This window comes from Tympanuchus pallidicinctus, unplaced genomic scaffold, assembly GCF_026119805.1.
Source record: "Tympanuchus pallidicinctus isolate F22 unplaced genomic scaffold, pur_lepc_1.0 scaffold1, whole genome shotgun sequence".
In the NCBI taxonomy this organism is placed as follows: Eukaryota; Metazoa; Chordata; class Aves; order Galliformes; family Phasianidae; genus Tympanuchus; species Tympanuchus pallidicinctus.
The window spans coordinates 80,606,276-80,620,417 of record NW_026294618.1 but is presented as its reverse complement, the minus strand read 5'-3'; positions in this window follow the sequence as shown (position 1 = coordinate 80,620,417).

Genomic DNA, 14,142 nt, shown 5'->3' with positions numbered 1-14,142 from the left:
GCTTTCTTATTCCAGAAAATGTATCTGGCAGGCACTCTTTCCCCAAGAGTTTGCAAAGAAATTACTGGAGCCAGACAAACATTCAGTAAAGCATGTTTGGAATACTTAAACTAATGTTATTTACAAATTTGGTTTGAAATCATTAGGTACATTGGCCAGAACCTGTTCCTCCTCCTCTTTTACCACAAAGATAAAGAAGAATGTAACAAATATTGCATTTATCTGACAGTTTGGAATTAGAACATTTATCCAGGCTCCAAGAAACTCAGGATTAGCACCACAACTCGATTTTGCGTAAAGTATTACCACAAAAAAGTGCTCAGAAATGTACTTCTATCTGGTGCATAATAAACTTCTTGGAAGGCTGAAGCTCCAATTTTTGCTCCTGCAAGTGCATCAGCGTGTAACAAGAGAGCTACTCTTTAACCACATGTGCTGACTACTCTACTCTTCTGGGAAGTGAGCAATGGAGACCAAGGACAGTGTTCAATCTGGATCATATATGTTCTGTGTAAGTGGGACTGTTCTTGAGATAGTGATTAAAGGGGCAACTGTTTCCACATCAGTAATTCTGAGAAATATTCCCTTTCTCCATATTTCTGGTTCTGTAGAAATTCTTCAAATGAAATGTTATGTGTCAATTGAAACATGACATTAAAACAATTTCTAATTTTTTTTCGTCAAGAAGATTCAAATTCTGTTTGACCCCAGCTGAATTTCCCCCTGCATTTTTATTTAACTGCCAAGCCACAAAATCAATTATTTGAACATTCGTCTAGTAGAGATCTGATTAAACTACTCAGAAAAAAAAAAAATACTGAAAAAAAACCACGCTGTTTATCTGTGTTTCTCTGAGTAGAGCCTCACTGCCAAATATTTTTAATGACTTACCTTCACTTTGGTTCCCACATTCCTGTAAGTTTTCAAGGACAACCAAAATATCCAAACAATGCTTGTCCCTTTCTGGTGGGATTTCCGTTCTCATGTGGTACCCTCACAAGACTTGGAGAACAGTCCGTGTCACTCTGGATGTTTTTAAAAACAGGATGTATTCTGTCATTATATTTCTTGCACAGCTGAGGAGCCAGATATGTGCTATCACTTTCTTTTGTAAATACAGTGAATGAGACATACATAGCAAGATTGCTGGCTTGAGCCTAGCCAGGCAAATCCTGAAGAAGCAATAATTGTGTATAATCAGATGTTCTCTCATCTTCAGTAAATGTAAGAAGTTATCAGCTCTCAAAGGCTAATTCCAACCCACTTCAGCTAAGATTCAGTAGCTGAATGCAGGCATAGTAGATGTCATAGCAGTGCAAACTAAGCCAAGACATTTAAACATCTTCTAGAAGGGGTCTAGAGAATTCTGTGCTCAAGTAATTTCACTGTTTTTTTTTTTCAGCTGAAGGGGCAGCAAGCTTTGGGGTTGTAGTTGGAAGCTGAGCAGTGCAATTGTTCTATGAATTTATGTACCCCAGGGTTTGGCCTTACTAGTAGCATGAATTGACACGGTAAGGTACACTACCTGAGAACTGTTGCAACAGCTTTAATAATCCAATAACTGCAAGATAAGTAAGTAAATCAAGCTTACACTGGAACTATATCTACTTCCTCAAACCTCTAGTGCTCTACCTCAATTGCAAAGCTAACCATCTGTCCAATCCCTTTGTTTAAAAGACTGTCCTCTGGAGTTGTTCCGGATAGTTACACAGATTAACAGAGCAGATGGTTTTAGATAAACATCCACCCAAGTGGTTAACGTGCTAATCAAACCAGTAGAGCTAACAATCATGTGCCTGTATCTTTTCCCATCCAGAGTGGCCAGAGGTCTGTTCTTAGGAGTTGTGCAACTTCTACAGTGCCCAAAACAGGTATCAACATAACCTCTGTTTTAGCAAGTAATTTAAATACGTTTAAATATCACTGCAAGAAACAGATTTGAACTTTGAATGAAGAGACTTGTTCAATTAGAAGAACAGAGGAGTTTCTGTAAGAAATCAGATTGAACTTCTGGCTAGTCCAACCACCTGAGACAGTGGTCAGATCAGCAGCTTACTTCTGCTTATACAAGCAGAAGATTGTAGTAGACAGATGGAAATCCATCTGCTCCAGAGCGGCTTTAATTCTGGAGTATAAGGCACTCTTGTGCTTTTATTTTATCTCTTAGCCTCCCTTTTCCAAATAACTTGCCTCGTTACACATACCCTTCTCTTGTGCAATTCATTTGTCTTCAATCTGCAAAAATAGCAGTCTTTCCAATGTCTCTAGTTTTGACAAGTTTTGACACTTTTTATCATGCTCTTCTGTGCTGGGACAACTTGCTTGGTGCCTGACACAATAGAGTGCCTCCTAATTTTGGATTCCTGCTAGTAAGCAGAGAGGTCAGGTAGAGAGGTGAAATTTCCTGGCTTCTTTTTGGCATGTGTCATCTGCAATCTTGTTGCTGCAAGCTTTGACCCTGAAAATAGATATAGAAAGAGTTTTTGAGTAAAGTGTTCATTACTGACAGATGTTACTTGAAGGGTGCAGGGCCCCTGGGAAATGAATTAGGTTTGACTTCTCTGATCTAACTATTAAAACTGAAGACAGATCAACTCAGTATGCTTGTGCAGTTTCAGCTCGTTTTTCATTGTATTCCCTCCTTCTTCCTTGTGCTGGAACTACCATTTATATGTCTCTATTAGGATCTGGCTTGTGAGATGATCTGGTTTAAAGATTGTTGTTGTTTTGTTTTGTTTTGTTTTGTTTTTGGAACTGCCAGTGCTGCTCACATGCTTATAGACTATTTACATCTTTTCCAGTGATACTTGCTGCACATAAATACTGCATATGTTTAGAATTCACCAGCCACAAAAGGATGTCTCTCATTTCTCCTATTCAGCTGTGGGAAGATTTCACCTTCTAAGATTCCTTGTTCTGTTTAATGGTATATCTAATTAATTTTCTCTTAGAAAATGTTCGGAGTTGCAGTCCTTCTGCAGAGCAAATTGTAAAAGCCCAAATCAGACCATACTTTTGTTGAGAGGCCACTAGAGTGGGAGAAGGAACTAACATGTTTATAACAAGCATTTTATTCGTTGGAATAATGTTAACAGACAAATCACCATAACTCGACTGAACCAGATCAGCTCTCCTGCAAGTTAAAACCCAGATTGTATTGGGAGTGTTTGTTTTGTAATTTTTAAAATAAATTAAGAAATCAATGATGTATTCATAGCATGCAGCAGAGCAAGTAGTCAATTCAGATGGACAGCCCCAGACCCATTAATTTTGGCACTAAGTGAATGCAGTTCTGACTGGTATCAATATTAATCCTAATTGGGTAAACATAATTTAAAACTGTCACAAACTTGAGCTGTATCAGTTACCACGCTTTACTCTAGTTGTTTCAGGAATGTGTTTTCTGCACTAGATCCATCTGGAAATTACCGCAAGACAGACTGCTTGTCAGTATCTTAGGCCTTGTTTTCAGTGCTATTTCTACCTTTGTGTTTAAAACCTTGGGTTAATTGATGTACATCAAGTATCCTAAGATAAAGAATACCTGCAGTCACAAGAACTGTGGCAGTGGGACAGGGGAGTGATGGAAGGTGTGGGGTAAGGCTTTAGTGCACCAGAACTTTGTAATTTTAGGAAAAACTGGAAGCTTACTACTTTGTCATCTAATTCATGATGGCATGTATGCTGAGCAAATGAGGCTGGGGAGTGAAGACTGCACAGTGTGCACAAGAATAAGCAAATTTTCTTATTCATGACTTTAGAGGACATACTTCTCCAATTTTAACTGTAAAAAAAAAAGTCAGTACTGTACCTTTCACAGTTTCAGACAGCAGTCCTTGTTTTCAACTCTATTAGGAGGTAGTCATTTTATTTGTGTGTTTGGTCATTTTATTGTATGAAGGTTCTTGCTATTGCCAGAGAGGCTTGTTATTAATATTTTCAAGGCAGTGTACTGGGGGGGAACATTGGCTAGAGCAGCATTGCCAGCTGTCCCAGAGCTTTGAACCGAATCCCAAAACTATGTCTTGCACATAGAAAAGGCTGATGTGATCAGGCCACCGGGTCCATCAGCAAGCTCCAATGCATGTGGTCATGTTCCACCAGCAAGACACAAAATGAAGACATCCTGTAAGTGTCTTAAGTACAGATTTGATTATTATTCTGTTTGAATAGTCCTCTGTCTCTTGGCAAATATGAACTTTCCAGAGATCTAGGATTAATGCTAATTTTTTTGTTACTCACAAGGCAAGGTTTTAAAGTTCAGCTGAGAATGTATGATGATGATGTACCTTTGTGTCTGAGATTTTGAACTGATACTATCATGTCCAAGTCAGATAAAAATAAAGGTGTTAAATCTCCATGGTTACATTAAATTAATCAAATAAGTGTGTAAGGCAGGGAACCCAAGTTTTGCTGGTTAAGCTGTCTTAAGCCATTTTGCTTTTGTAGTGTACTGACACTGTTAGAAGACATCTCTGAATTCCTAACTTTTCCCAAGTCTCCACATTAAAGGATAGATTGACAGATGACTTTTCAGCATGCATATCTGCAGATCTTTTTTTGACTTCAGTTTGACTTTGCATGACATCATTCACTCTTTCACACCCTGCTTTTTGCCCTCAATAAGAGATACAAGTACCAGATAACTGACAGTGATCATCACTAGCTTTCATGTTCGGACACTTATTAAAAGAGACCTTAGAAATCTTCAGGCATGGAAAATGTATAGTATGCATGGAGTTCAGGGTTTTATGTACATCTTATGCCTGGAGACCTGCAATTGCGTTAATGATGAAGTTTCTGTCGCTTCTGGCTGTGAAGGCAACATTGACATGGTCACTACTCCTAACCTGCAGCTGGGCAAGTTTTAACAGTCATAGTCAGAAGTGTGAATTCTCTCTCTGATCTCTCTGAGCAGTTAATTATTTATCCTCAATTAACTAATTGCTTTGGACTTGTTTTCTAATCTAGGGCTCAATGCTGCACATCGCAGGCGCAGATTCTTGCCATTTTAAGTTTGCAATAGTGTTTTCTAGATAAGCATAAATTTTATTGTCTTGCAAATAGACTGAAGCTGTAAGACAGGCATGCTGTTTATAAAAAGAGAGTCTTAGGCTTCTAAATCCCAGAGATACATTTGAAGACTTAAACTTTTTTCAGAAAAGAAAATGATTAAACATAACACACTCTGATATGTAAGAAGTTAAGAGCAGCTTTAAGGATTTGGCTGAAGCCAGTAGCTAATTAACTGAAGCTAAATCAATATAGAGAATGCTATGTCCACTCAGATTACATCAGTTTAACACCAATCTCTATGCTAACACAAGACTTACTTGCCTAAACCCCTACAGCTGTGTGTAGCTTTACATAAGGAAGTGTGCTGAGAAGTGAGAACACTTCTTTCAGTGACATCAGCCCATACATTGTCATAGCTATAATGTCATACTGCACCCCAAATGAAGCTATTAGAGTTAGGACAAGGGAACACTTAGAATCTGACTTTTGTGAACATTAGTTGCTGAATTATTTGTGCTGGTTTGGAAAACAAGATTACTTTTGGACACAGATCACAAATGCCTTATTGAAATGAGAAAGCTCAGTCTCAAATCTTTGTTTGCTTTGCCAGACTTCAACTCTTTTTCACGTGATTTTGGAGAGGGAGCTCGGATATACCTAGATAATTTCAGTAACATACAAAGACTGTTTACAAATACTGAGCATTTGACACTTCAAACATAGGTGGTATCTACACCTATAGTCTACAGCTAAGTGGTCTTGGATGGTTTCTTTGATAAAATTTAATTTTTATCATGTCTTAGCTGAGAAGAGGCAGCAACAGCTTGCTCTGATAACCACATATTTGATTCTGGTGGTACAACATCTGGGCTAAAAGATGAAAAAAACTGCACTTTAGCTTTGATTGAAGTGGTTTCTCTGCATCTAGGAACAACTATTTAGTCTTTTTTGTCATATTTACATAGTTTGCCCCAGTATATTCATTTAATGCTGCTACTTCTTGGAGATCACCTAAACATTTTTTTTTCACAAGGAAGGGGGATTATCAAAAAGTAAAGGTAACCTTTACACATATTCTCATCTTTCTCTTCCTTTGATGTCTGGGTAGACAAAATGATCTTTTATGTATTAATGATGCTCTTCCCTTCAGTATCAGGTCATCTCTCCAAGATTTTATGGTTAATACATACATATTATTTTCTTTTCGATGGTTTTTGTTATCCATCTGTCCTTGGACTATTGACTTCCCAGTACAAGGGTACTCCTTCTCTAATCCTGTCTAATATACCCCAGAGGGGGATACAATCATACGTATTCTATTTTACATGTATGGTATCATTTAATGTATTTTCTGCTTAAAAATAAATAAATAAATAACTGTCACAATCATTGTACTGAATCATCAGTAGTTCTTGAGCCTGAGAATATACAGTCTAAAAGAAGAACTTAGAAAAGCATGTAAGGATTCATTAAGTCATTGGCTTCTGACTCAACAGAAGCCTAATCTAAATTGCTATGCAGTAAAGCACTTAATCTTAAATTTAACACAAAGGTTTGAGTTCTTTGTTTTGTAAGACACACTTAAATCAAATTATGCTCATAACAGAAGTGAATTACAATGCTGCGTTCACTAGGATTGCCAGTTGGGTATAAAAGAAATCATATAAAGGTCATTTGGGACCTTTTTTTCAACTAGAAATTGTACTGCTCCTGCTTTCTAAATTGTGGATGAAATTTTAAGGGTAGTGAGCATTTATATCAAAGTATTTCAATGCCACAGGAAAAGCAGAACGTAGTATTTGTGTTTTTTTCTTTTTTCCTTTTTTTCAGTTGCATTCTTCCTGTAGATTTCAGATATGTAGTTGTACTGGTACAAGTCATGCCTCTCTTAGGAAGTATTACTTTTCAGAAAGGGTGGTCAGGCACTGGAACGGACTGCCCAGGGAGGTGGTGGAGTCACCGACCCTGGGGGTGTTCAAGGAAAGGCTGGATGTTGTGTTGAGGGACATGGTTTAGTGGGAGCTATTGGGAATAGGTGAACGGTTGGACTGGGTGATCTTTTAGGTCTTTTCCAACCTTGGTGATTCTATGATTCTATGATTCTATGATTCTGACGAAAATATCATGCTAATCCTAAGTAGTCTGCAATGGACATGACAGAGTAATGAATAACTTCATCTGTCAAAGACATCATGATGTTATAAAGATAGAGTTCAATGGAAAAATACCTGCTTTGCTTGTAAAGAACACTCCTATGTACTTAGTAAACGGAAGGGTTCCCAAAAGTTTAAGCTCTTTGGGAGTAAACACAAGAATAGTACATTGCAGACAAAATAAAATAAATAAGCGGATAGTAAAGGCAGAAGTAAGAGAATCAAAGAAGGTATAGATTTACAGCCTTATCAATATTATCAGTGCCTTTCATGTTCTGGTTTCTGTTTCTATCCACGTAATGCAAATGGTGTAAATATTATACTGTAGTCAAATAAAGGAAACAAGAGCACACCATTAGGAAGCAGCACTACAATACAGCAAGTTCCTATGATAAAGTTATATTCCAGCAGTAGTTAAAAACAACTGCAGCTAGCGGCAGCCGAAAACCAGAAAAGGACAGAGAGCAGAGCATCTCCTCTGCAATAACCAGTGGGCAGGATTAATATTCTGTTTGATACTTCCTTATTTGAAGTTGAAAATTTCAGTAAAGTAGCAAATTATGACCTTAAAGTGATATAAAAAAGGGGAAAAAAAGTTTTCTAGTTTTTGGAAGGTTGTGGAGTTGAGTGGAATTGTCAACAATTTTTTGAAGACTTATTTATCTACAGGCCTCTTCAGAGATCTTGGATGTTTTATAGAGATTTTTTCCATTTTACTGTTTATTTGAATTACTCTCATAAGCATTTTATTAAATAGCAGGAGAGAATGGAGGGAAAAGAGATGAAATGTCTTTAGGAAAGACTAAATATTTCTAGATTTCTTCTTCTATTAGAATTATAAGTTAGCAAACCAGAAAATTCCAAGAAGGCAGAAAGAGTCCCTATCATGTCAGTTAATCTGAGTTCATTTTCCTAGTTGGTTAATCTGGTATACCATGTCTGTTCATTGGTACAATACTATTTTCTAAATTTTATCATTCTTATATTTCTGTTGTTATTGAGAGAAAAAGAAAAAAAAGGGAAAAAAAAAAGGAAAAAAAAAAGAAAAAAAACCCACAAACACATATTCAATGAATTTAAGGTTATACTTTAGCACTTTTTTTCTAAAAAGAATGAGTTCTGAAATCTTTTTGTGGTTATGACTGAAAGTCTTCCTGTAGGTCTTTTTTTCACCTAGCATTTGCTGATAATCTTTGAGATTCAGATTTTAAAAGTCATGCAATAATAGAATTTGAAGAAAATACATTTCACTTAATCCAAGATCAATACTTGGTAGATATCACTGGAGAATTAGTCAAGTAGTTTGATCAATTACAAATAAAACTAACATTTTATTTTGACTAATGCTTTTTTATCTGATGGGTAAAATTTAAATATGTAAACCAATAAGCCTATAACAAAAGCCCATGCCTACAGGCATATAGACAAAAAGCATCCACAGCTCCTAGGAGGAGCTCTGTGGTTCCTAAGAATCAGGAATTTGAAAAGCCTAGGCGAACCTTTACTACTAACCAAATTTCAATCTGGTCACTAAATGTGAAAGGTGACTTCTAAAAACACCTTTCTTGAAGTTCTCAGCCAGGTGAACATTGCAAATCGCATTGGGGAACTGCTTTATAAACGGGAATTGCAATTTGAGCATCTGACTATAGGGAAGATATTTCTGTTTCCATGAGACATCAATGACAGTTGAATTCTTTAAGGCTAAGTGAAATGCTTTCTGTGGTAACCACCCAGTTTTACCCTGGCCCAACCATACAAAAATACTTTCATTTGTGATTACACTACAGCAACTGATAGAACTGACAGAGACTTGGCAGTTTCAAACCTTAAGACACACATTTGGCTGCAAAACTCAGAATTCTGTGTATGTCTGTTCTCTTTTAAAAGTTATTTTAAAAAATGATGCCAGAAACTCAGCACTCATGCAAACTTTTGGTAACACGTGTGCCATTAAGTGGCCAGTGGAACTAATGACACATTTTGCTTCTACACACTGACAACACTAAATGTGAATAGTGCATTTCATAACCTGAACATTTGTATTTTTAAAAAGTGGAGTAAAAGAGCAATGATGCAAATGAAATGCAAACACTTAAAGTGTGAAATAAACCATTCCCACAGGCCAGAAGACTTTGAAAAAAAAATTGCCGATCTTGCTGTTCCACCCAATTTCCCAAATAGGACAAGCAAAGACTGTCTTATGCATATCTCCACTGTTCAGCTCTCAGTTAGGTAAGCACTGTTACAGGTCTAGAAGGTGAGCACAGCCAACTAAAAATTGTGCTTGTATAAACACAGAGGTTTATAATTTAATATGATAAAATTTTGTTAGGTGAAATGAATGTAATAGGAGACTTTTTGGATTCCCCTCTTAACTGTCCATAATAAACGTGCATTCGTCAATGAATGCAAAATTCATTTATACATGTTGGTTGCATTGTATAACTGATTGAACAGTTATTAGATTCACGTGCTCAGGTGGGAATCTATTATAATATACACCTCGAATACTGTGAATGCAACATAGGTGTTCTGCTGAGTTTATGACTAATACATGTCAGGGATGAGCAATGAAAAGGAGAAAATAATCTGTCAAGAATTTAGTAAACTTGATTAATTTGAGTCTAAACATTTGAGTAGCCTTTGAACCTAAGCCAAAAAAGTTTCAAGAACCTTCTCTAAGAGAAGTGCCCTGAGCTCTGACTGCAGGTTCAAGATCAGCAACTCTTCCCCACCAAAGAAGCACAATATACAAGTGTGCTAAATGTGGAAAGTATGCAGAAATAGTGTGTTCATATGCACAACTTTCAGACAGTATTGTGTATTCATATTTAAGGCATTACTCTGACTGAGGAGCCAATGTATGGCAGGGTTTTTAGTTTTTCAGTTCCATTGCTTTTCTATTCTATTCATTTCTGTCAACTCAAATTATTTCTTTTTCTACATGTCCATGGACTGTATGCTTCTTCTTAAGAGAGTGTGAAGAGTCCATCGCTATCATCCTGCGATGAAAGGACAAATCTATTTTTTAAGTGTTGTTTCTCCTCATATGCTGGACCTTGAGAGGGGAATGTACCTTCAGAAGTGACCAGTGCCCTTCAAATTCTTATCTAAAGGAATCCCACTGGAAACCTTGGAGCTCTTACAAAACTTTGGACTGTCTGTTAGTTATCAGATTTACAAGGACATTAGTCTTCAGCTATCAAACCCTATTTGAGCCACCAACTGTCCTCATTCATTCTCCTTTCTTTTAACAGTAGAGGTAAACACTGATTTAGTTTGCTTCGTTATATTGGTCTAGACTACTTTAAAAAAAAAGTTAAAAATAAATGCTGGCAAAATCTTAGCTTAGTGTGAAACCCTGACATCAACAGCTGATTATGTCAAGTTACAGGCTCACTAGCCTCTGACAACAAATATTTGGATCTAGCTCAATTGGGTAGGCAAATTAAGAGCATCTTTCTCAGCATAGCTTGCTATCATTTCCCTGATATGTCAGTCAGAACTTTTAATGGTCATTTATCTCTTAACATCTCCTTAGTTATAAAGTTCTCTTTATTATTTTTTCTTCCATATGAAAAAATCCATATGATTTCTATATGAAAGGTTCTTGTGATAAGGCAGAAACTGAAGTAACTTCTCTTGAGTCAGAATTCAAAGACTTACTATGAAATTTCTTTTAAAATAATTTTTCAACTGTCATTGTGCAATTTTTTACATGTATATGATTACAAACATCCAACAATTGGGAAAATTAAAAGGGATGGCTTGACAGTCTATTCTAATATCTAAGCAGCAACTGTAAATGAGTTCAGAGCTATTCCTAGAGCATGACAATACAACCTGGGCTTCTCTGGGGGGGAGGCATTAATAACGCCCTGAGTGAACCTGGTGAGCATTTAAAAAGAAGGCAACTAACAATCTAAAAAAAGAAATTGTGTAAAGCTATGACAACATGTAACCTGACATCATGCTGATGAGGTAAGTTAGTGAGAATGATCGTAAGAGAGAATATTGTTCAGCAGGAGCAGGAGGTGAAACATTCATGCTTCAGTCCCGATGGATTCCTGGCTTTTTTCTCAGACTCCTTCTGTTACCTCCCCTTTCCTCGCCACTTTTGTTATACTGATTCTTTTTCTTTTTCTAAATCTTTTTGATCAAGAGTAATTCACATGACCATATCAAAGTCTGTCTGCAGCTGAAGAGTTCCTGACAACTGCACCCTGTTTCAACCTCTTTAAAATGAGTGCTCGAGTTGACACAGTTATATGTACAAATGTGCAGAGCTATATGGATAAAGCCCACAGGTACTTGTCCAAAGCTTTCTTAACCATGTAATTTAAAGTGTTGTAAGTCATAACTTAATGATCCTTGTGGGTCCCGTCCAACATCCCAACATCATGTTCCCTTCAGAACATCCCACTGTCACATAATTTCTACCTCGAGTGATATATTGCTTACACTATTCTTTGATAAATAGCCTCCATAACAGAGCCTAAGTTAGTTGAAATCAGAAGTGGCTCTGCTTTAGAACTCCAGTTCAGAATGTACCTGGACTTAAGCAAGATCAAAGCAAGATGAGGGTCAATGAAATTCAGCTCTTTCTTAAGTTCTTTTCCTGACTTCAGCTGCTCCTTTGATTTTTTTTCTTTTTTTTTTTCTTTTTTTTTTTTTTCCTGTGGCACACATTACTCCTCTCCTTGGATATCTGCATCCACTTCTCTGAAAAATTTCAAATTGAAGCTGAGGCTGGGAGGGCATCCTGCAAACAGAAACTGAGCTGCTGGTTCCTCTTTCTCTCTTGTGAATAAAGCACTGTTCATTTCACTGCCTCTTTTTTTTTTTCAGCTGGCTCCAACAGATTTCCTCTTCCTTTCACTCTTCTGCAATTGCTGACATCTTTTTGAGAGCACAGAGAGTGACAGTTTTTTGTGTTTGAATCTGAAAAGAAGGGCTCTTTGGTACTTTGGCTCTGCCACACAGGAATCCAAAGAGTGCCTGTATTCTCTGAGTATATACATTTTTTCTTCCTCAATGTACAATAATCCCTTGACAATTTCAATGTTTTTCTAGGGAAATGGAAAGAATACTCGCTGTGAGGAAGCCACAGTGAACTTAGTAATCTTTATAGTAACAGATTCTCATGAAGACACTTCTCTTTCCTAGCACAGACTAGCCTATCAGCAATAAGACACAAAATACAGCTAGGCAGGGGATTAGAGAAGGCTTTGTGTTGATCTGGTAACAAGAAACTGAACATTGAGAAGTTACAGCCATTGGCAAGCAAAATTGCATCCAAAACATGGTTCAGTCAAGGGCAAATGAAACCTCTATGTTTTTTAAAGGAACTGACAACGTCGGACATTATTTCTATGGTTTTGACATGAGTGACCTGATCTCTTGGTAGATGCCAGCAGGTGTTTTATGTAAAATTTGCTCTTCTGCTTCTCCTCTGCCATGCTCATTATTTCTGGCAGCACCTCATTGGGTAGGACAAGCCTAAGGCTGAGGCAGGTGGAGGAGACCTCGTCAGGGCTCATCCTCAAAGCAACCCTGCTAAACAGCACATATCTGCCAGCAGCAGTGTGGCTTGTGCATCTCCTCCATGCATGATCTAACATGTTCAGTGCCAGATCCCATATAGGAGCATGCAGGCATGCATTCTCAAGTGATGACTCCCTTCAACCTCCTCCCTGCTCACGTGATGCAGTCATTGGGGCGTCTCACAGTTCCAGACTTTTGACAGTTCAGAGGCCTGCAAAGGGCTGAACCAGATTTGCTTTGCATCAAGGAGAAAATGTGTCTGAGAAGACAATATGACACCTGTCTATCTATAAGGTCTGGAGGATTTTGGAGTTATGAAAGGCTTGTACCCATCCTCTATATAAACAGAGTTCCTTCCAATACAGAAAATAAGATCCTCTAGAATAGTGGGCTAGAATAACAATAATTTTAAAAAAGAATTCTAGGCAATTTGTTTTTTTAGATGCTTGTTTTCTGTTTTTTTTTGCTGAGGCACTATTTTTGGAGAAATAAATTTGGCTCAGCAAGTGCACTCGGGTGCCTTGAGCCACGTCATTGAGCCATTGTACTAGCTGAGCCTTTTCGTGGCAGGTTGGAAAGAGAAAACAATGCACCATGCCAGGCACTAAAAATGACAAATGTTCTGTTAGTTATTGCTGCACATAGCAAACTCTCAAGGAGGAACATTTCTGAATAGAAATGGCAGTGTCCAAGCAGGAGCAATGTATGGAGGTGAACCACTCAAACAAGACAGAAGAGTGATGTAAAAATTTTCTCCTACTGTAGTAGTTGCAACTTCCATTCTTTGTCTTCATAGTTCAGTAAGCACAAGCACTTCATAGTTCAGTAAGCACAAGGGTACTTTCCAACAAGAGGAAAAAATAAAGATCTCTGCTCCCCCAGAATAATTTTTAATAATAACTCTTCATCAAAATCCTCCTGTGTGCGGAAGTGTAATACAAGAGTTATTTGTTATCTACAGCCAAACTGAGGATTAAATAGAATTCAAGTACTGTATAAATTTTATCCTGGCCCTGCACACAGCATTGAACTTCACTTGGTGTTGTGCCATGTGCAGCCTGGCAGTGAGAATGGACATATAATTTTTGTCCTATATATCTGTCTCCACTATCTCCTCTGTTGTTCCAGCAAGTGTTGAGATTACAGCAGAGGCAGTTTATCCAGCTAGTAGATGAGCTGGCCGTAGAACTGCCCACAGGGAGGATATGCTGAGAAGAAAACTGTAACACAGGAAGTTCCATACTAAGGCAAGGAGGAACTTATTTACTGTCATAGTGACAAAGCACAGGAACAGGCTGCCAGAGAGGTTGTGGAGTATCCTTCTCTGGATATATTCAAGACCTGTCTGGATGCCTACCTGTGTGACCTGCTGTAGGAAACCTGCTTTAGCACTTGATGATCTCTAGATCTCTAGAAGTCCCTTCCA